Below are 23314 nucleotides of genomic sequence, written 5' to 3' on the forward strand. Positions count from 1 at the left end.
GGACATCACGTCCTGTTCATGGTGACAGATAAACTCTGTGTGGCTCTCTCCTGTATCTCCAATTCATGAGTATAAGAATTAGTTAGCTGGCGCCTCGGCTCACTAGGCTAATCCTCTGCCTTGCGGCGCCGGCACACCGAGTTCTAGTCCCGGTCGGGGCGCCGGATTCTGTCCCAGTTGCCCCTCTTCCAGGCCAGCTCTCTGCTGTGGCCCGGGAGTGCAGTGGAGGATGGCCCAAGTGCTTGGGCCCTGCACCCCATGGGAGACCAGGAGAAGCACCTGGCTCCTGGCTTTGGATCAGCGTGGTGCGCCAGCCACAGCATGCCGGCCGCAGCAGCCATTGGAGGGTGAACCAACGGTAAAGAAAGACCTTTCTCTCTGTCTCTCTCTCTCACTGTCCACTCTGCCTGTCAAAAAAAAAAAAAAAAAATTAGTTTCCAAATAACAGGCAAAAAAATGAAAAGAAACCTTGACAGGTTAAATAATTTGCCCAGGGTGACATGGCCAGCAAGGGACAGCTGCTTCTGCACAGGCACACGAGAGAGCTGGACAGCAGTCTGCGCCCAGAGAGCTGCCCAGCTGGCACTGCCCACACCCGCCTGCCAGCCAGGGACTGTGACCCGAGAGAAGAGTGAGGGCCTGGAGTCGCAGGAGCAGTGCGGGACAGGGTGTACTTGAGGGACTCCAGTGAGGTCCCCGGGACCTGTGCCTTCCCCGACCCAGGACCCAGACGCCGCTGCCTGCTCCCGGCAGGCGAGCTCTCCCCGGATAGGAGCTGCTCCCCATCACACTTCACCTCCCGTCCTTGCAGGCTGCCAAAAGCTGACGACGGGCAGATGGCGTGGCTGCCGCTTCCAGCACCGCTCTGCACCCGGGAGGCAGCCATGGCCACGACACACCACCTGCGCGTCACACCGCGGCTGGGCCTCACACTCCAGCCCTCCTGCACCCAAAGGCACCCTGCTGTGAGTGTGGTGATGGGACATGGTGGCTGCCTCTGGTCTCACCCACACTCAAGCAGCTTTTCGACCATGACTCTCCAAATACGAAGCCAGATCCAGGCACCAGGATAGAATCCTGTGTGACCGAAGGTGTCGTATCTCAGCACACGGCTGGCAAGGCCCACAAAAGAAATTCTGGAGGCCTCGGGGCAGTGGCCACAGACACCGTCTGGGTCTCTGTGCAGTAATCACATCAGAAGGATGCGTGAGGTACATGCTGAAAGTATAATGAATGCAGGCACAGCTTGGTGACCTATATATCCATCCCGTGTGGTGGCAAGTCAACGAAACAGATGCTTGGGAAATTTCCATTCAACAAGGAGGAGAAAACGCTGTCCTTGTTAGGGTGCCTTGAGCTTGAGTGTTGGAGATCAGAATTTCTCTGGGTAATGATGGAGAGGAGTTGGAAAAGGCTGCGGGCCTGTGTGCACAGGTGTCCCGCCTGTTCTTCTCATCGCACCTGCAGGAACAGCCTCTAAGGCCCGACCACCCCAGTCGGCCATGGCTGTTACCTCCACTTCCTCCCTCTCTCCCTTATCTAGATATCATAGGCCAAGGAGAGAATCAGCACTCAGCACCTAGTTTGTAAAGAAGCCTGGGTTTTCTCTTTCCAACAAACCCCTCCGACCAATGTCAACAAGTCAGAATGCACCGCTTCCCGAGGGAGACCAGAACCACCAATGACAATCAACACTGAGAAAGTCGCACTCTGCTCCCCTGGGACCTGGGCACCTCCCTGTCCCCAGATCTCTTCATCCTGGTGGGGCGGGGGGTGAATGCTCATCACAAGGCCCCAGCTACTAAAGTGCACTTGATCCCATGCGTGTGGCTTTCCGCTGTGATGCTGATGTGATTCAGCTTCTCTCCTCTTACATAAGGGGGCCAGGAGACGGGGCTCCCAGCACACACACCCCCCACCGTTATGAATGCAGATTTCACTGACCCTTCTCAAAGACAAAACATCCGACAGACCGCTCCGTGTGAAAGGCCTGTAAACACCCCGAGAACCCAGACTGCTGCAAAGATCTGGGGGACTATGGCCTGCGCCGTGTCGGCACTGAGCCTGGGGAGAGATGTGGCCTCTGGTCTCAAGAGGAGAGGGCTCAGGCCCCAGTGTTACACTCACGGCTGAGACAGAGAGCATCCTTCATGCTGGGGACTGACAGCTTTCACGTACAGACACATCTCATCATTTATTCTATGGACAGTCCCGGCTACTCGTACCTAGGAATGCATTGAGAGCTGTGACATCACCTCTTAAATTACCAAACACGCCAGTGGTAAACCTTTCTCCAATAAAGCACGGGTGGTAAAACCGATGCTGCGAGCCTATGGGAGCTAACCCAGCTCACTTACGACAGGACAGGGTAATGGAAATCTTCCCGTAAGTGCCGAGGGGGGAAAGTGGAGGACTTGGAGATTGCTCAAAATCACAAAGCTCTCAACTTTTTAAATCTTTTTTTTTTTACAGGCAGAGTGGACAGTGAGAGAGAGACAGAGAGAAAGGTCTTCCTCTTCTGTTGGTTCACCCCCACAGTGGCCGCTATCGCTGGCGCACTGCGACCGGCGCACCGCGCTGATCTGAAGCCAGGAGCCAGGTGCTTCTCCTGGTCTCCCATGTGGGTGCAGGGCCCAAGCACCTGGGCCATCCTCCACTGCACTCCCCGGCCACAGCAGAGCTGGACTGGAAGAGGGGCAACCAGGACAGAATCCAGCACCCTGACTGGGACTAGAACCCTGTGTGCCGGCGCCACAGGCAGAGGATTAGCCTAATGAGCCATGGTGCCGGCCAGCTCTCAACCTTTGAAAAAAAAAAAAAAAGCTCTCAACTTTAACAAACTGCATCACAGCCAACAAAAGCACTAGAGTACCCATGAACTATTGGCTGCTGGGAGAGGTCAGCACCTGAGACAGCTCCTGGCCTCTCCTCTCTCCTCTCAAGTGGTCCCCTGTTTTTCTCCTTTGTTGGAGAGCCCCTGTGGCTCAGCTCTGGAATCCACTTGACCTCCCTATGGGCTGCCCTCTGTCTTCACTTCTCCTCCTCCCTCCCCGCCTCCAGCATCCTGCTCAGTGCCTCCTGGGACTGGCACTTCTCTAGGTCAGGGAGACAAGAATTCCCTGACTCCGCCCTTCCCTACCCTTCTCTCTCACAGTCCTTGTTCAGGCCTGCCATCCACCCAGAGTCCACCCAAATAGCTCCAAACTGGAATATCCTGCCCTGGAGGGCATCTCTCCTGATCACCTGTGCCCCACACCCCGACTTGCTCCAGTCCCTCTCCTCTGATGTTGCATGATGGTGTCTAACTCAACAGATTGAAAGTTTAGGCCGGCGCCGTGGCTCAATAGGCTAATCCTCCTCCTGCAGCACCGGCACACAGGGTTCTAGTCCCGGTCCGGGTGCCGGATTCTGTCCCGGTTGCCCCTCTTCCAGTCCAGCTCTCTGCTGTGGCCCGGGAGGGCAGTGGAGGATGGCCCAAGTCCTTGGGCCCTGCACCCACATGGGAGACCAGGAGAAGCACCTGGCTCCGGGCTTCGGATCAGCGCAGTGCACCGGCTGCAGTGTGCTGGCCACAGCGGCCATTGGGGGCTGAACCAACGGAAAAGGAAGACCTTTCTCTGTCTCTCTCTCTCACTGTCCACTCTCCACTCTGCCTGTCAAAAAAAAAAAAAAAAAAGTTTAATGAGAGCTCCTTTGATAATTCAGTCCCATTCCTCTTCCAGTGGGATTCTAGACTTCAATTTTTTTTTTGAAATTTACTTATTAGTGAGAGAGACAGAGGGACAGAGAGAGCTCCCACTACCATCAGTTCACTACCAGAGGCTTGCAATAGCAAGGCCAGTGCCAGGGCCAAGGCCCAGAGCTGAGAACTGCATCCAAGTCTCCCACGGGAGTAGCAGGGACCCAACTACTAGAGCCATCACTGCTGCCTCCCAGGGTCTGCACTAGCAGGAAGCTGGGTCAGGAGCTGGGACCAGAGGTCAAACCCACGAGGTACATGAGCGAGGGATACGGGCATCTCAACCACGAGGCCGAGCACCAACCCTGGAGTTGTTAGTTTCAGCACTGTGGTATTCACTCCTCATGCCTGCCTTTCACAGGGATATTCCGTCTCTGTCCTCTCTCTCCTCCTGTTCTTGTACTATGCAAACGCAATCATTGCAAAACCCCCTGAACAAGGCAGCCCCTGCCCTGCTGGACCCCCTGCTATTCTAATGGCTCTTCCGCTGCTCTCCTAACCACAGCGGTTCTCATTGTTCTCTTGCTTATTTCTTCTGCGTCTATTCTATCCCAGGCACTGGGCTAGTACGGCCGTTTACTATTCCACTGTCATGAGTTGTCAGAATAACCTGCCAGGCTTGCTACTGCCGTTCCGATTCTCAGATGAGGGGAGTGAGAACCTGCTGCCCTTCCTGTGTCTGACGCCACAGCTGCGGTATTAGCCACAGCACTCGTCCTCAGCCCAGCTCTAGGTGGGCGGTTAGACAAGGAGTCCATGGATTGAATATATTCAGAGTAGCTGCAAACTCTCAGTCCCACTTCACACCCTCTTTGCAGCCATGCTCACAGCAATAGCATCACTAAGCTCATTAAATCACCATGTCAAAGACTGTCTTCCCTTAGATGCTAATTACGTCCCCTCAAGTCACCCATGTCCTATCATTAAAGGGACTGTCAGGTAACAGGCAATAGTGAGAATTGCAGTTTCATATTTCCTTGGCTCCATCAGGCTCCAGCCAAGGGAAAAGCCCCAGGCCAGGACCTCCTTCAACTCTGAGCATTGTCAGACAGCAAAAGAAATAGACAGAGAGCAGCCACAGAATCTTTAAATGGAACCCAAAGGTCACTGATGGGTGTTGGCTGTCAGAAAACACTACTAACATTTCCCCAATTCTTCTCTTACTCTAAGCACCAGAGGCAGTGGCTGAAAGTTAACAGCGGACCTGGCTAATCTGCACCCTAAATATGAACACATCTTTTTTTTAATTTACCATCTTAGCCATTTTTTTAATTTATTTTACAGATAGACAGTGAGAGAGAGAGACAGAGAAAAAGGTCTTCCTTCCATTGGTTCACCCCCCAAATGGCCGCTTCAGCTGGAACTATGCCGATCCGAAGCCAGGATCCACGTGGTTCCTCCTGGTCTCCCATGTGGTACAAGGGCCCAAGGACCTAGGCCATCCTCCACTGCACTCCCGGGCCACAGCAGAGAGCTGGACTGGAAGAGGAGCATCCAGGACTAGAACCCAGCACCCATATGGGATGCCGGCGCCACAGGTGGAGGATTAACCAAGTGAGCCACGGTGCTGGCCCCAGGGAGTCAGGAGACTCTTACCAACCAACTGCCGTACCAAGTCACATTGCTGAGTTCTGGTCATTGAGGAAACCCTTGGGGCGGGGGGGCTTCCCTCCAGTAGAGCAAACAGGGGTCATCATGGACCCTCCCCTAGAGCACCTTACTCCTAGGTAGGTCAGAAAATGTTCCCGATACCACGTAGATGTTGACGAGTAACACGGGATGTCCTGATGCTTCCAAGAGCACGGCAAAGCAGACATAGACCAGGAGGGCCCAACAGGAGTTTGTGGGGATGCCTGTTGGGCTGTGTTGGCTAACAAGAAAGATGCGTATGCACACACCTAATGGGAGATCCTTGGCAGAAAGCGAGCCGCTCACATCTCAGAGGTGGGACCCCGTGGGACGTGTAGAACAGCACGTTCTGTAATTTGACCAGAGCTTGGGAGAACTGAGAGGGGGCTGCCACAAGCCAGCAACTGCGGCCAGCGTATCGGGACCTTAACAGTCAACGGTGACAACTGAAGGCATGTGACATCTCATCCTTGAGCCTCAACAGGAAGCTGAATACCGTCACACTTGCACATGCTGAGCCCAAGTACATGCGTGTGGTTTTGTGAAGACTTCTAACACGTTTTCCTGAATTGTGCTGCACCCATTTTTCAGCTGCGGGCTGGTGGGAGGCGGAGGTGCACACCGTTGTTTGTCTTTCCCGAATCCTAGCAGGCCTCACGGTAAACTCCTCTTCAGACAAGCGGGAGCTCCCCCCAGTGGCAGGCTCTTCTCCTGATTTCCGCGTGAGCTGGGCTGACTTCAGCATTGCCGCGGGGGGGGCGGAGCAGGGAGTGTTCCTGGAGCAGGGCCCTGTGACCTCTGAAGTGGAAGCCAGGACCTCCCTGCACCACGTGCACGCACACCTGTCAGGAAGCCCCCCCGGCTGGTTCAGAGGACCTCCCACGAGGTCTCGCTGACTCTCTCTGAAGAGAACTCCAACTCCGTGTGGCTGCCGATGGCGATGGAACCCAGATCACAGCACAGACAGACACTAAGTCCATCTTGATCCAGGCTCCAGCAGGGCCGCACCTTTTCCATTTATGGTCCTGCTCAGCACCTCTGTTCCTCCACCCCTCATCTACTAGAAGCTTCCAAGAACAACGTGCTCCACACTGAATGCAGTCAACACTCACATTAGCACCCTTTCAAAGACAACAGAAAGCCACGTCTGAGCCACAGGTCACTGTCCAGAAGAAGGACTCCTCAAAGACAACAGCCGTCAGCCCAAGTCCTCCCTCCCTATAACCTTGCTGCACACTTGGCCCGGCGTGCACTGTGCACCCACTTGCGTCCCCAGCGGCGCAGGGTGGGCGCCATCACACAGATAATCCCCAGGTTAATTAACCTTTAGGCGAGCAGGTGGGATCCCTGCACCAGTCGCTTCCTCCCTGCGCAGTTGTTCAGCCTGAAAAGCAGCGCGAGGCTGCAATGCCTGCGTTAATTAGGAACCGTTCAATGCGCCTGCCTGTATCACCTTGGCAGTTAATCTTCTCTGCAAGATCCCTGAGAAAGTCACCCTCATCGGGGGGCGGTGGGAGCAGGGGTGAGGCAGCTGCACACAGTCCCGGCAGCTCCCGTCTTGTGGAGGACAAGGGGAGCGCACGTGGAGCACTGGCCACCAACGCGAGGAGGGGGCTGGGAGAGCCTGCCAGGCACTGCTGAGGGGCAGCCCTGGGCCTCCATTGCCTTTGCCGCAGGCAGAAAGCGCTGGCCCTACTGCCCACAGGTGGGGTGTCCACTTAGAAGGGGCCACACTGCCAGGGAGGAATAACAAGGCGATTAGTCAACCGCTCCCTCTGTCCAGGAGAGGGGTCCCTAGCCAAGCTGCGCTCTGTGGGGAGCAACCCGGACTAGACTGAGTTACTGGAATTAAGACTTATTCTATGCATCTGCTCTCCCACAATATGGCGCTGGGAGAGGAGAAAACAGCTTCTACGCAGCTGCCTCTTGCCAACTTGAGTGATGACCTCCAGGAGCTGATCCTGCTCCTGATTGGAGGAGAGCAGCGTACTCGGCGTATGGGCAGCCGAGTTGGGATTGGCGGAAGAGGACTATAAAGGAGGAGAGAGACAACATGCACCGGGAACATCTATCTGAAGGAACACCTGTGCAGCCCCCGAGAGAGCCGGCCGGCGGTGTGCCGCTCCCCTGCGGAAATGGGGAATGTGGCAGGGGGAACCGCCCTTCCACGGAGGTGGAAGGGACGGTAGCCAACCCGGGAAGAACCAGCAGCAAACCCGGGGAGGGCCGAGCAGATGAAAGAACAACGCAGGGTCCTGTGTCGTTCCTCCACGAAGACGGGGAGCGACACGCTCTGCCAGGGGGAGGCCCACTACCTCACCTCTCTGCTCTCTCTGGATGCTACTGGGAATCCCACAAACCTGCTCAATCCGGAACATTCTCAAAGGTTGAGTTAGAGTGCAGCCAGGGCCGGCCTTGTGGCACAGCCAGGTCGGCCTCCGCCTGAGACGCCGTAACCTAGACTGGAGCGCCGGTTCAAGGCCCAGCTGCTCTGCCTCTGATCCAGCCCCTTGCCAAGGCACCTGGGAAAGCAGCAGATGACATGGGAGACCCACGCGGAGTTCCTGGCTCCTGGCTTTGGCCTGGTCCAGCCCTAGCCATTGGGGCCTTCTGGGGAGTGAACCAGAGGATGAAAGGTTGATTCAGTCTCTCTCTCTCTCTCTCTCTCTCTCCCCCCCTCCCCCGGTTGTTCTACTTTTCAAATAAATAAAAATAAATCTTTGAAAAAAAAGTGCATGCCAAGTCAACCACCAGGAGTGCGTTCCTGTCCCTGTTCTCGGCTGGCTCCCTGGGTCACCTTCTTCTCCGTTTCCCTCAACACCTGGCTCAGGGATTGCCCGGCGCCCCTCCCCGTCGAGGGCTTTACTCGCTCCTCCCTCCCATCTCCCAGCTCCCTGGGAAGCTCACTGTTTCATTCTTCCCAACAAAGGGCGACGCTCTCGCTTACGTACGGCAGCCATGACGGCATCTATGGGATTCAGGAAGGCCTTCTGGCACACAGTCGGTGCTTAATAAATGCTTATGGCCTCTAACTAGGAAGTATGATTAACAGCCCCTTCTGAGAGATTTAAGGAGACTAAACTTTGTCCATGCAGAGGTAAATCAAGGGTATTTCAAAAACTTTGGGAAAAATGGAATTGAAAGGTAAGCCGGGCCGGCGCCACAGCTCACTAGGCTAATCCTCCGCCTTGCAGTGCCGGCACACCGGGTTCTAGTCCCGGGCGGGGCGCTGGATTCTGTCCCGGTTGCCCCTCTTCCAGGCCAGCTCTCTGCTGTGGCCAGGGAGTGCAGTGGAGGATGGCCCAAGTGCTTGGGCCCTGCACCCCATGGGAGACCAGGAGAAGCACCTGGCTCCTGCCATCGGATCAGCGTGGTGCGCCAGCCGCAGCGCACCAGCCGCAGTGGCCATTGGAGGGTGAACCAACGGCAAAGGAAGACCTTTCTCTCTGTCTCTCTCTCTCACTGTCCACTCTGCCTGTGAAAGAAAGAAAGAAAGAAAGAAAGAAGGAAAGAAAGGAAAGAAAGGAAAGAAAGAAAGAAGGAAAGAAAGGAAAGAAAGGAAAGAAAGGAAAGAAAGGAAAGAAAGGAAAGAAAGGAAAGAAAGAAAGGAAAGAAAGGAAAGAAAGGAAAGAGAAAGAAAGAAAGGAAAGAAAGGAAAGAAAGGAAAGAGAAAGAAAGAAAGAAAGAAAGAAAGAAAGAAAGAAAGAAAGAAAGAAAGAAAGAAAGAAAGAAAGAAAGAAAGAAAGAAAGAAAGAAAGAAAGAAAGAAAGATAAGCCGGGGGTGGACGTTTGGCCTAGCGGGGAAGCTGCTCCGTGGGATGCCCCCAGCCCATCTTGGAGACGTGGATTCAGGTCCTGGCCCACTGCTGGCTCCGACTTCCTGTGAAGGCAACCTGGAGGCTCCTGTGCTTGGCTCCCTGCCGGCCTCAGGCCCCAGATCCCAGCTCCAGCCCCGGCCTGGCGTCATCCTGGGCCTTCTGGGAGTAAACTAGCGGTGAGCTCATTTCTCTCTTTCCTCGCCAACCCCCTCTCCCCCTCCCTCCCTTCCTCTCTGTGCCTCCGCGCCTCTGTCTTTCTACCTTTCAAATAAACAGTTAAGTAAAAGTTTCAAGAACAGAGATGTTTGTTTTGGTAAAACATTTGAAATGCATGCATGATTCTTCTGTAATACTTATTTCCATGACCTTTCTGAAGACCCCACGTGCATGGATCTCAAAATGTTTTGTTCCAAAGTAAACGTTTCTCTTAACTCCATTTTCCCAAAAGCCTTGGGGGGTGCCCTCTGTTAACCAAAGCCCCTAGGACCCAGCAAATCAAGGAGCTGACGGAGGTCACAGCTGAACCCGAAGTTGTCCCAGGGAGGGTGCCGTGGCTCCGGGGGGCCCTGAGGGCGGCTCCATGAGCCAGGCCGCACATCACCCTCGGCCCACCCCCTCCAGGCCCCGTCACTCTGTGACGTCCACCTTGCTCTCTGTATGCCTCACCAAAGCTCATCACAGGCAGAGCCCCGAATCAGGAGCCTGGACACTTCATTTCCCATGGGGAAGCATCACTAGTTCCTGGAACCCCCCCAAGTGACAACACCGTGTCCCCCCCCACAGCGTGGTCCCCAGCATTTCCAGGGCAGCCTCCCTCCCGCCCGCCTGCCACGCCCGCCACTCTCATCCCACGGTGGAGAAACAAGAGAGCATCCCCAAGGAGCGCCGCGCCGAGCCTGACGCTCCTGAACACCGGCTCGCCCCCGCCTCGGTCTGCGGTGTGCAGTGCTCGCGCTCGGTCCCTTCTCGGAGGCTCAGTCTGGAGAACCACACGGTCCCACCACCCCTCAGTCGGCTGAGGCACAGAGGTCCCTGCGCTCACAGAAAGCCGAGCCGCACTGTGCCTCCTCCTCACCCCACGGCCCCCTGGGACCCAGCCGGCTGCTGCAGCCCAGCCCTGTCCGGTTGCCTTCCCAGTCCTGGAAGCCAGCCTTGCCTCTCTGAGCTTCCCTGTGCCCTTCACCTGTGCTGGCGTCCCTGTGATGCTGCCCCGATGTCCCCACTGTGAGCCGATCTGGCTGCTGCGTCATCGGCAGGTGCACTCTGCCGGGGCGGGGGAGGGGCCTGCATCACCTCTTCCTGGCGCTCACACCCAGGTACGTCCAACACTGTAATGACTGCAAAACACACAATCACTTCCTAGGCGGGCGTTCTGCCCTTGATAACCACTCGCGTCAACCGCCCTGGAAAGGGGCACAGTGAGCTGTGCACTGAACTTGCACTCACATCTGCTGTCTTCAACGCTGGGCCTCCTGGGATCTGCAGCTGTCAGGCGTCAGGTCTGCTGTGGCTGCTGCCAATGATGACTGCTCCCCCCCCCCCCCCAAACGTGTCACCATTCAAAATCCCAGCCGGAGAAGCGATGTTTTTCTACTTAGCTAAGCTGAACCCAAGCACGCTGGGGCAGGAAATGAAGCGGCTCGGATCACATCCTTCCCGAGAGAGTGGCTAGTGTTTGCTGCTGTCAGTGAGGGTCTCTCTCTCTCTCTCTCTCTCTGCCTTCCAAGTAGATGAAAATAAAATAGCATTTAAAAATATCTTCATCTGCTATAGAGAAAACAGAAGAGCAAGAGTTGGCTCTGTCTTCCCCAGGTACAGTCTCCCCTCCCCCAGCAGAGCTCCTACACATCTTGGTGGTTACCCTCTGCCCACCCTCTCTGCACACGGGCAGACTCCAGGACTCACATCCAAAGAACAGAGTGTGGAAGGAAGAGCTCAGGTGTACAGGGTTGCAGGTGCACCCCTGCCCCTCATCTTCAGGGAGATCTCTGCTCAGCAGATGAGCCGGCACGGGTCTGTCTGCTAGGAGGGCTGCGGCCACGGAGCTACCACGGGTCTGTCTGCTAGGAGGGCTGCAGCCATGGAGCTACCACGCGTGGCACCTCGCTGCAACGCCTCACCCCTCCTGCTGGAGCACACCCAGAGCCAGGTGTTGACATGTGTGGCAATTTGGCTGCAGCTCAGCTCCACTGAACTGAGCCAGATGAACACATTCCAGCCAAAACACAGACGATGGGGTAGTGATGCCTGAGGGCTGGGGACGTGATGGGCCACGACCAGGAGTGAAACGCAATGAGGTGTCTTGGCAGCATGCCCAGTATGCACAGAAACCCCGCCTCCTGATGGATCAGTGCGACATCTTCCCCGTCACGGTCCACTGCAGTGACGTCAGAAAACCGTAACAGACGCCCAGCTCACCACTGGCTCCAGAGCCTCCAGCTGTTTACTGCTACTGAGCTCAGCTCTAAAATTCCAGAGACCGTTTAACACACAGCTTTAAAATGCCTCATCCACAAGCCAACCGGGTCTTTCCTCTCTGCGCGTCCCAAATGCTGTCACTAGAAAAAACAAAATCAATCCCCAGCCTGCTTCCCCTGGCCCCTGCCTCTCTGCCCCGAGGAGGAGCCCGCAGTAGGGTCCCATCCAGTGCAGCAAGCCAGAGCAGAGTCAGCAAGCTGATCGGGGTGGGGACCGCGGTGCAGAGTCCCCAGCGCCCGTGTCTGGGGTGGCATCGATGCTTCAGAGCACGTCCCCTTCCCACGCCCTTCTGTACCAGGCAGGAGGGGAAAGCAGACGGGTCCTGAGTTTTGCCGGATTCACGATGTCTTCAGGGTGTGGCAGAGACCAGCGGAGGCTTGAGAATAAACCTTTGGTCCGAGTAGTCCTGGGAAGGCAGAAAGAGAGCCACAGCCTCCAAGTCCACGGCCGGATCGCTATTCGACACGCGACTTCCGGGTTCTGGTCACACCACTCACTTAAGCAAGTGTCTCCCAGACTCCCTTGCCTGCGGTAGTCACGGGGACAGTTCTGAAATTCAGAAAGCCGGGCTCTGCGTGGCAGACTCTGGTTCCGCCCGTAAGTCTGCAAGTGTCAGTCACGACCTTGGGGACACCTATCCTGCTGAGAGCCGCTCTGCCAGGCCTTGCCGATACCCATGTCTGTGCTCAAGGAAACTCGTGTCAGACAGAACTGCCGTGGTGCAGTGTTCACAGGCGGGACCTCAAGAGGTGGTCGGGCCACGAGGCTCCGCCCTCACAACGCAGCATTTATTACACGAGGGCCAGCGTGCCCCTCCCCGCACTCGCCCCCAAGTCTTCTGCCACACGACAATGCAGTAAAAAGCCATCCCCAGGTGCCGGTGCCTGGATCTTAGCCTTCCCAGGCTCTGCAGATGAATGTGTTCAATATTAATTACCCAGCGTGTGGTGCTCTGTGGCAGCCACACACGGCACGGTCAGACCCTTGCTGAGGGTTATCTCCACGTACCACTGTGGTCGACAGTGAGTAGGGACAAAATGCAGCAAGAGCAGAACAGAATCAAAGCGCTTCCGGTCGCTGTCTGGGGTCAGCAGATCCTGCGTGGCCCAGGGATCAGTAGACGCGGCGGTGAATGAATGAGTGGCCAGGGTGGAAAAGAGAAGCAGACCAAACCCACGCAGCCCCAGAAAGGGCACCTGTGGTCCCCGGGGCGGCAGGACCTGGGCCTCCCCACCACACCGACACTCACCCATCCTCCCTGCCTTCCAGCTCATGTGACTGCTGTCCTGCTAAGGACAGTTCAATTACATCAACGGGTTGGGAGCTCACAGCCTGCTGCTGGCCATTCTAATTCTCTCAGAAACTGCTCCATTTCTGATCCAACTCCCTGCTAATACACCTGGAAAGGCAGCAGACGACGGCCTGAGAGCTCAAGCCCCTGCCACATATGTGGGAGACCCCAAGGGAGACCCTGGCCCCTGGCTCTGGTTTGACCCAGCTTCAGCTGTTGTGTCCGTCTGGGAAGTGAACCAGTGGGTGAAAGGCCCCTCCCCTCCCCTCTCTGTTGCTCTGCCTTCCAAACAAATCTTTAAAAAATAAGATAAAATTAAAAATAAAACATTCAGGAGGGGCTGGCATTGTGGCACATGCCCTCCCCCCACGCCAGGCTCTCCGCCGGGAACTGGGGAAACACCGTGAACAAAATACCATCATCCCAAGCTCCACTGACACCTCACGCACACACCCTTTAACAACAGCTGGGAAGGGGAGTGGGAGTTGCTAAGGGATCATGTGGGGAGGGGGGCTAATTGACAAGGCTCCAAAACCCAGTCTGCGCCTGAAAGCTGGGCAAGAGGTGGAGGGTAGGAGCGGGGAGACTCAGGCAGGGGCACCCCACGGCAAGTCTTTGATAGGCAGTTTTACAAGCTGCAGCACTGCACACCCACACTAGGGGGCGTTGTGCATGTGGGCCAGGAGAACTCCGTTGTGCACTTTTCCTTGTACCCACCCCCCCCCCCCGCCCGGGTTCCAGATCCTCTGACATCTCAGTGCCCCAGCTCCGCAGTGCCGAGGGCCCCACGCTTGGTCCTTTGTCCTCCCACTCAGTATACGTGATGTCATGTACTACAAGACATTGTAACAAAGACGGAAATTAAACTGTGACGGTAGCAGCTGTTCTAGCTAAGTGCTGAGCCTTCCTGAGGGCGTAGCGTGCATCACTGCTTCCTCTGGCCCTCACGTCGCCTCTGTGAGACAGAGAGGCCGGCTCCTAGCCCTGGGGCCACACAGCCAGGAAGTGCCTGGGCCACTTGGGACCGGGCTCCAGCACCGGAGCTGTGCCCTCCTGCTCCCCAACCTGTGACCCCACCTCCTGACGTGACTCCTGCTGGCACCGTTAGAAATCAGTGACCTCCTAACCTCTTCCCTTGTGTTGGTGTGTGGGCGGGTGGGTGTGTACACATTTTTAAAAAAACAGGCCCTTTTTGAACATTTGGGGAGGCTGAATGGCACAACCCAAAGGTGGCCACTTTAAAGTGAATGATGCGGTAGCATCTAGCACGTTTGCTATGCTGTGCGACCACCACCTCTACCCAGGTCTCATCACTGCCAGGTAAACCCCTAACCACTCCGTGGTTGCCCACCAATGCTGCTGGCCACCCCCGTCTGCTGTTGTCTCCAGCAGCTCACGTACTCTGCACATTTCACGCAAGTGGGGTCACACGATGGGAGCCTTCTGTGTCTCCTCCTCCCCCTGGGGCTGCATGACGCTGGGCAGGTTCACCCACACCACAGCACGGAACAGCACTTCGTCCCACTCTGTAGCTGAATGACACGCTACTGTGCACACACACCGCAGTGTGCTACCTGGCCGTCTGTTGGTGGGTGTCTGCGCGGCTTCTTTTGCTTCTTGTACACGTGCTTTTGATTATAAACATGCACTTGCTGAGTGCTTGTTCTCAGTTCTTTTGAGCACATGTGTAGAAGAGAATTGCTGGGTCATGTGCTAATTCTGTGTATAGCTCGCTAGAGAACTATCAAACTGTTTTCCAGTCTTAATCATTCTACACGCCCACTGAGCATATACAAGGGCTCCAGTATTCCCACATCTTCATCAACATTTGTTGTTTTCTACTTTCAAAGTACAGCCACGCCACACAGTGTGAAATGCTGCTTTATCATTGTTCAGATTCGCATTTCTATGATGGTAATGGTGTTTATAGCATCTTCCCATGTACTTGGTTGGTTGCCCATTTCTATATCTTCTTTGGAGAACTGTATTGAAATCCTTTGCAAGTTTTTGTATTGAGTTATTTGTCTTTTTGTTGTTGATTTCTGAGTGTTCTTTATATACTGTGTTCCCAACACGATGGCACAGAAGGACTGTGCTGTGCACCCTGAGTGCTCTGGGCTGCGGAGCCGCTGAGGACAACGGCGGAGGTGGATGTCACCTGTGCCCAGCCGAGCGTGTGGCCCCTCGTCACTGCAGGCAGGAGTGAGGCGACACGGCAGTGAGGGCTGGCGGACAGCAAACAGCTAAAGTGCAGGGGCTGCTCTCAGGACTGAGCCGGGCTGCTGAGCGGCGTCCTCTCGGGCAGGGGCTGAAACCCTCCAGCAGACAGCAAGCTCCTCATGAGACGGGCGATGGCCCTTCCTCTCCGTACCCCCGAGGGAAAGCAGCCCTAGAAACACCTGTGCTGTCTCTGACGTGGCCTAAAGCCACAGGGGACCACGGAGTTTGCCTGAGCTGGAAGCAGATTCCCTCGCCACTGAGCTCGGAGCAGAGGCTGTCCCACGGTGCGTGGGGGGAAGGAAGGCAGGGCCATTGCCACGCAGAACATGAAGGACATGCAGGACAATAGAACCGTGCCTCTGACCACCTCGGGGGCACCGCAGCCTCCTCGCCAGGGCCCCTCCTGCGAAAAGAAGCACTTTCACATCTCCCTCCTCGGCAGCAAAGCACAGAGGAGCAGAAGGGCCCAGGAGGCTCATTCCGTGGGTGAGCCACGAACAACCCCCAGGAAGAGGCCAACCCAACGTTGGGCTTCCATGGCGTGCTCACCACCACTGCCCCACCCACCACCAGGCACACACCACCACCCAATAAGCAAACAAACCCCTCCTCAGAGAACCAGGGCTGCTCCTCCACAGCTGCGTCTCCACGTGAATGCAAGAGGAGCTCAACTGGGCCAAACACTGCCCTCTGTGGTCACCCAGGATGGGCCTCTCCCAGGCCAAACACTGCCCTCTGTGGTCACCCACGATGGATCTCTCCCGGGCCAAACACTGCCCTCTGGGGTCACCCACGATGGGCCTCTCCTTTGCCCTTTCTCATTGTCCCTCTCTCCCCTTATCCCTGGCCCAAGAATGAGGAGAGAAGGAGATGGTGGCTGGGAGATGGGGTGGTGTTTCTTGGCATGGTTCTCCTGCAGGAATGGGGCGAGGACAGGCCAGGCAGGAGCGTCTCCCACTCAGCACGGGAAGATCCCTGTGTCTTTGTGCCAGGCAGACAGGTTTCTTGGGGGGCTTTGGTTCTAACAAAGCCATCAGGACCAGGACAAGGAACACTTCAGAGGCAAGAGACTCAAGAATCGGTGTGTACACCAGTGCCCAGGCAAGTGGAAACGCGGAGAACTGTAGAAGATTCTAGAGCTGCATTGAGAACAGGAGCTAGACAGCAATGTGAGGGCCGGACTGGCAAGCCCAGGGAGTGAAGGGAACAGAACCACTTTCCACTGACAAACGGCCCTCCCACGCATCTCTTAACTGTCCCGCAGGGCTGGATGGGTCCAGCAGGAAGGTCTAGACCCCTCCAGTGGCCTGAGCCAAGCCATGGAGCTCATTAGCGGTGGAAATGAACTTGGCGCAGGACTACAGACCCCGTTGGCTCACGGGCTAACGGAAGAAGCGAAAGCATAAGGCAGGACCCGCGTGAGGGTCCAAGAAGAGCAGGCAGGAGGGGGCTGGGAGAGGGATGACATCATAGACAGGAACACGGGGGCAGCGCCGTCTCGCTGGAAGAATGGGGGACAGCTGGGCTGGGCTGGGCTGGGCTGGGCTGGGCTGGGCTGGGAGGGCGCGGCTGTGCCCAGCTCTTCGGCGGGCAGGACGCCGGCACAGCTTCCCCACTGACCCGACACCTAGCAAGGGTGTTCCGAGATGACACAAGCGCTAATGGCCACACAGGCCATCTGATGGACCGTTTTTTATTTAGGGATTTCACTTTCAGAAAACTGACGATTGGCTTTCCTTAGGGAAATATAGGCACAGAACAGCCTTTAGTAGCCATTAATCCCTGTGACCTTACCCGCTGTGCTCTTCAAAGAGGGCAAAAACCAGAGACGGATTGCAGATGAGAGCCCTGCTAATGAGCAGTGACAGATGGACGATTTGGGGGTAATGAGCGCTGGGCCTGTGGTCAGCCACTCGGGCCCCAGGATCAACAAACTCCCCAGAATGAACAACAGGCACCGGCGGTCTGGCACGGCTGCCCCTGCCCCCGTAACCCTCTCCTAGCCGCAAGTTCTCTGCATGACCTGCCCTCTCCCCGGCAGGACCCACCAGGCTTGGAGTCGGACCCGATGGCTTGCAGGCAGGGATGATTTTGCCTCCCCAGGGGACGCCTGGCAATGTCCGGAGCGCAGTTTGGCCACGACTGGGAAGAGCTGGGCTGGTGCCATTAGGACCTGCTGAACTAGGCCAGAGAAGCCACCATGCAGCCCGCGAGGCACAGGGCAGCCCCCGGGATGACTGCTGGGCCGACAGGTCAGCCATGAAGAACGGGAGGATGCGAGCAGACCATGCGTCCCCACGCCACCTCCAACACACCCCGACCCTGGGCTCCGGAGCCCTTTCCACAGCACGGGACCCCAACATACCCGCGTCAGGAGACAGGTGAAAGGGATGTGTGTTCTTGTCCTGACTGTGACTGTGTCATGGTCTTCACGTTCAAGGTGATGCTGGCAGACAGATCAAGCGTGACTGTTCGATTTGCGGCATGGATGAGCACTGTGAACGCACGGGGGACGGTCAGGGTTAACTGCAGCAGAGTCGATTTGGGGGCGAGAATCTGAGACCTGCGTTCTTATCCCTCTTGTTTGCTGCACCATGTCACAGAAGTCTGTCACCTTCTGGCTGACTGCCTGCCCTGACTGCCAACAAGGATACTGAAAAATAACGACTAAAAAATAAAGGATACTAAAGATAAAGACTAAAAGAATAAAGACCAGTCTTTCATCTTGGACACAGTCTGCAGGAATTGTGGCTTCTGGCATGTGCTTTGAAAAGTGTTTTGTTTTTCTAAATTTGAGGCAAAATAACACAAAAGCAAGGTGTTTTGAAAACAGACGTATCACATTAGCCAAAAGGTAAAACAACTCAAATGCTGATGACTGACGCACGTATGAAAGCAAGGTGGTCTACCTGAACGAGGGGACCTGACTGGGCCGTGAACAGGAGTCAAGTGCTGATGGACTCTGAGTGCAGATGGATCTTGAAAAGACAGCGCCGTCGCCGCGGCTCACTAGGCTAATCCTCCACCCAGCGGCGCCAGCATACTGGGTTCTAGTCCTGGTCGGGGTGCCGGGTTCTGTCCCGGTTGCTCCTCTTCCAGGCCAGCTCTCTGCTGTGGCCCGGGAGTGCAGTGGAGGATGGCCCAAGTGCTTGGGCCCTGCACCCCATGGGAGACCAGGAGAAGCACCTGGCTCCTGCCTTCGGATCAGCACAGTGTGCTGGCCACAGCGGCCATTGGAGGGTGAACCAACGGCAAAGGAAGACCTTTCTCTCTGCTCTCTCTCTCTTTCACTGTCCACGCTGCCTGTCAAAAAAAAAAAAAAAAAAGACAATGCTGACAGAACCCAGATAAAAAGGCCACGTGGTGTGCGATTCCACTCCCAGGAACTGTGCAGGGTAAACACACGAACTGAGACAGAAATAAACTAGTGATTGCAGAACTCTGCGGGGGGGGGGGGGGGCAGCTGATGGGTGCAGGGTTTCAATTTGGAATGAAAGAAGCATCCTGCGACTGGATCGAGTTGCTGGGTGCACAACACTGTGAACATATTAAATGCACTAAATTATGGACATGAGCTGCTAAAACGGTGAATTCTGTATTACATGAATTTACCCCGAATTGAAGGAAACCTTTGGAAGAGCGGATGAACCGATCTCTCTTGCAGGCAGGGGAGTGGAAATTGCTTCCCACTGAGGATCTACGACTTATAAAAAGCTCCTTCTCCTCTGATTCAGGTCACCCAGTTCTAAGAGGCATCCATGAATCCGTGTCACCCAACACGAGTCCTTCCCGGGCCTTAGCCAGGCACACGGCCCTCTCCTTCCCCACCTCTCTGTGTAGCTCCACTGAATCATGACGCGGTGACACTGGCATGTCATGACAGCCAGTGCCCGCCCTTGGCACAGGGGCCAGTTCCACGTGGTGTCTTTCAGAACCCCTACCCCCAGCACATGTCCACCACTGGCATCACTGCCCCCGCCCCTCTCTCAGTCCTGAGGGAGAGCCGGAACTCCAAGTGGTGGCAGCTAGGTCAGGATGACCCTTAGCAAGGGACAGCACACGGGTCCCAAACGGGAGCCTGCTTGAGGCAAAGGCCCAGGCCAGGCAGGGGAGCCCAGAGGCCTTGCACAACCACAAGCCAAGAAGCAAAGGGCACAGCCACTCTTACAGGAAGCGTAAACACTTCCTGTAAACACTCCTACAGGAAGCGTAAACACTCAAACAGAAGCAAGGGAGGAATGGGCTAGGACGGCGGTGCCCTGGACACAGCTTCATTGGTCCCGCCTCTCTGCTGGCCCTGCCAGGGTCCCCTCCCCCAACAGCACAGCAGTTCTGACTCACCATCAAGGTGAGTGTGAAAACCTGACCTTGTCCCTCCTCCTCTCCCGGATTGCCAAGAAGAGCAGACTTCCAGCTCCCAGAACGCTCAGCTCCTTAGCAATCCGCAGTGGGAACCACGGGGCAACTGTGGAACGCGCACCCACCAAGACAGCTTCACAAGGGGTCAGGGACGCCCCCACTCACTCCCCGACTCCTCCAGGCAGGGGGTGTGTGCCTGCCTCTGGGCGGCAGGGCCTATTCATTTTCCTCCTTGGTCTGACGCAGAACGTAAAATCGCCACAGGCAGCGGGAAGCTCCCGACCATGACAAAAGCACGATGTCCATCCAAGGGTGGTTTGGGATGCTCACACTGGTGTTAAACCAACAAACACAGCAGAAGCAGAAGCAGCTACAGAAAATAAACCAATTAAAACAAACCGATTAATCCGAACTGGGCCAAATACAATCAACCGCGTTCACGCGGCTCGGCGTGCGCTCACCAGGAAACACCAGCAGGGCTGTGGTGGGGCTGCACCCTGTTCACACTGCCAGACACAGCCGTGGCCAGGGGCTCGGGCCCTGGACCCCTGCACGAGGCTCGCTCACCGCCCCTGTGCACAGACCGAGGGCAACACTCCGCTTTCTGGAAGGGAGCGCTGTGGTCCCCCACCCGCGGCAGGACATGGGGAGGAGGAAGAGGGTCAGCGCACGGGCAGGGTGTGTCCACCCAGCCCAAGCCACTCCGAGTTCACCTGGCCCAGGCCGCTCTTCGCCCATGATGAGCGGGACCACGGCAGGATAGTGCTCACGTGTGTGCGCACGCACACATGCAGGTCCACACAGACGGAAACACGCAAGGAGGCGGGGCGTCCTGCATGCAGAGGCCCTGGGGAAGGGGCTGCTGTTGCGGTGGAGGGCTAGCGAGAGAGAGAGAGAGAGAGAGAGAGAGGGAGAGAGACAGAGAGAGGTCTTCCATCTGCTGGTTCACTCCCCATTTGGCCGCAAAGGCCAGAGCTGCACCGATCCAAAGCCAGGAGCCAGGAGCCTCCTCCGGGTCTCCCATGCAGGTACAGGGGCCCAAGGACCTGGGCCATCTTCTACTGCTATCCCAGGCCATAGCAGAGAGCTGGATTGGAAGCCGAGCAGCCGGGACTCGAACCTGTGCCCATAAGGGATGCCGGCACCGCAGGCAGCGGCTTTACCCGCTGCTTTACCCGCTACACCACAGCACCGCTCATGACCGGCAGGTTGACCAGTGTCCCCAGAGAGCGGCTGCGCTGTTGGCCACATCGGCTGTGACTTGGAGCCGCGGTTCAATGACAGGGGTGCACGGTGTGGCCTCCGTGGGTCCGCGGGGTGACCCTTCCGAGGCCCTCAGGGAAGACCTGCCCCACACTCTCCATTGCTGTACCTGCACCTGTGTCCAAAGCCCTGTTTATGCAGACGTCCGGCCTATAGGCTCAGGCCCAGGCTACACCAGGGAGGCCTCACTGTGAGAAAATACTTGTGGGCTGGCGCTGTGGCACAGTGGGTTAATGCCCTGGCCTGAAGTGCCAGCATCCCATATGGGCGCTGGTTCAAGTCTCATCTGCTCCTCTTCTGATCCAGCTCTCTACTGTGGCCTAGGAAAGCAGTAGAAGATGACCCAAGTCCTTGGGCCCCTGCACCCACGTCAGAGACCCGGAAGAAGCTCCTGGCTCCTGGCTTTGGATCAGCTCAGCTCCAGCCTTTGTGACCACATGGGGAGTGAACCATTGGATGGAAGACCTCTCTCTCAGTCTCTACCTCTCTCTGTAACTCTGTCTTTCAAATAAATAAAATAAGACTTTAAAAAAGAAAAAAAAAAGTACTTGTGCATTCTGAACCCCAGGGGCTTAGACTTTGGGGCAACACAGTTTAATCCATAACACATCTGCACTACAAACAGAAATGTGTGCGAACGCCCACCTGTGCCCACACCCGTTTCCTCCCGGAAGCTGACCCTGACTGAGAGAAGCTTCGAGCCTGATTCCGGGCTGTGCACCTCGCCGAGACTGTGTTAGCACACGGCGCTGTCTGCACGCATGTGTGTGACTTCACGGCCAAATGGCAGCCTGCTGAAGTCGCCGAGCCCCCAGCAGAGCCCGCCTCCACCGCACCAGCATCTGAAAGTCGAGTGTTTCCCAGGCTCTGCGGTGTGTGTCGGAGCCTCCCAATGAGTGGCTGGGGCTGAGACAGATTCATCATTGTCACCCAGCCCCCGCCGCACACCCAGGAGCTGCACAGCAGACGGTGCATGGCCGGCCGAGGCGGTGGCTTGGTGGTGCACAGCAGGGCCCGCGCCTCCCTCCGGAGCCTCCGTCCCCCAGGGCAGTGCGTGCGTGAGAGCGCCCTGCAAGGCTGACTTGTGCTGCTCCAGGCTGATGCTCAGGACAGCCCAGCGCGAGAAAAGGTGGAGGCAGAAGCTCGCTGGCCTCCTCACACCCAGGCGGTGAGAGCCTGCCTCTCTTCTGTCCATCTTTCTCAGCTCATTTCAAAGACCACCAATAGCCGAAAGGTAAACACCTCGCGCTGTGGTTGGTGGGAAGCCCCGAGGGGGAGGGTCACTCACGGTTGGGTAGCCTGATGGAGGCCTCTCCTCGCCCAACCTTAAGGTAGACTTTTTTTTTTTTTTTTTTTGACAGGCTGAGTGTACAGTGAGAGAGAGAGACAGAGAGAAAGGTCTTCCTTTTGCCGTTGGTTCACCCTCCAATGGCGGCCACGGCCGGTGCGCTGTGGCCGGCGCACCACGCTGATCTGATGGCAGGAGCCAGGTGCTTCTCCTGGTCTCCCATGGGGTGCAGGGCCCAAGCACTTGGGCCATCCTCCACTGCACTCCCAGGCCATAGCAGAGAGCTGGCCTGGAAGGGGGGCAACTGGGAAGGAATCCGGCGCCCGACTGGGACTAGAACCCGGTGTACTGGTGCCGCAGGCAGAGGATTAGCCTAGTGAGCTGCGGCGCCGGCCAAGGTAGACTTTTAAAATGCTTGCTTTATTTGTGTATTTATACATGCATTTAAAAGGGCGTGGAGAGAGAGAGAGGGGGGCAGCACTCCCAGCCCTCAGTGACCAAGGCCTAGCCAGGCTGCAGCTGGGAATGGGGAGCCCTCCCACGAGGCTGGCAGGTTCTCGCCTACTTTGCCATCAGCCCTGCCTCCCAGGGGTGCAGGAGCAGGCAGCTGGACTCAGCAGGAAGCCAGAGCTGGAAGCAAGGCACCCTGATGTGGGACGTGGGCATTGCAGTCTCCAGAGCAAACCCCTGCCCCTACGTTTTTAAGAAGTGGAGACAAGAAACAGGGCATCATCCTGCCCATCTGGCCCTCCCAACTCCCTTTCCGCCCCTGTCTGTTACGCCCCCTGAGCAGCCTGTCCAGTTTTACTGCACTTTGAGTAACCCAAACGCAGGCATCTTGCGTGTGGTGACAGCCACAGCCTTGCCAGGTGGAGAAAACGCTTAGCCCCAATCCTTCCACAGCATCTGGGGAGTTCAGCCCTGGAGAATCCTCTCTGGGTGCCGGGAAGACACACCAGCTCAGAAATAAAGACACTCAGAGCCCTCCGTGTTCTGGGAGGTCAGCGCCAGCTACGCCACGTCTCCACCTGTGGCTCTGCACCAGGCTGGGTGAGTGACAGCCCTGTGTTCTCAAGTGCAGGCGCCGTGCTGGCTGGACACGGGCAAGGTCGTTATCCATGTGCTGGAGTGTGTCCAGCATTTGAAGCTGCATAGCCTGTGTTCACACCGCAGTGAGATAAAGCAGGCCGGCCAACGCCAGCCGTCCTGGAGGACAAGCTGAGAGATCA

The 23314-nt window shown here is 56.6% G+C and overlaps 1 long non-coding RNA gene across 2 annotated transcripts in view; it reads right to left on the minus strand.

The window, feature by feature from the left end:
- LOC149122442 (uncharacterized) overlaps positions 1-18585 on the minus strand; it is a 51563-nt gene extending 32978 nt beyond the window's left edge. For both annotated transcript variants that reach the window (XR_016220872.1, XR_016220874.1), the window contains exons 1-2: positions 18085-18585; positions 17541-17670 (exon numbers count right to left, since the gene is read on the minus strand). This is a non-coding gene — a long non-coding RNA (uncharacterized LOC149122442). The remainder of the gene's footprint in view (positions 1-17540; positions 17671-18084) is intronic.
- Between the last annotated feature and the right edge of the window lie 4729 nt (positions 18586-23314).

Source organism: Oryctolagus cuniculus, chromosome 14, assembly GCF_051225735.1.
Source record: "Oryctolagus cuniculus isolate XC-2025 breed Fujian yellow rabbit chromosome 14, ASM5122573v1, whole genome shotgun sequence".
Classification (NCBI taxonomy): Eukaryota; Metazoa; Chordata; class Mammalia; order Lagomorpha; family Leporidae; genus Oryctolagus; species Oryctolagus cuniculus.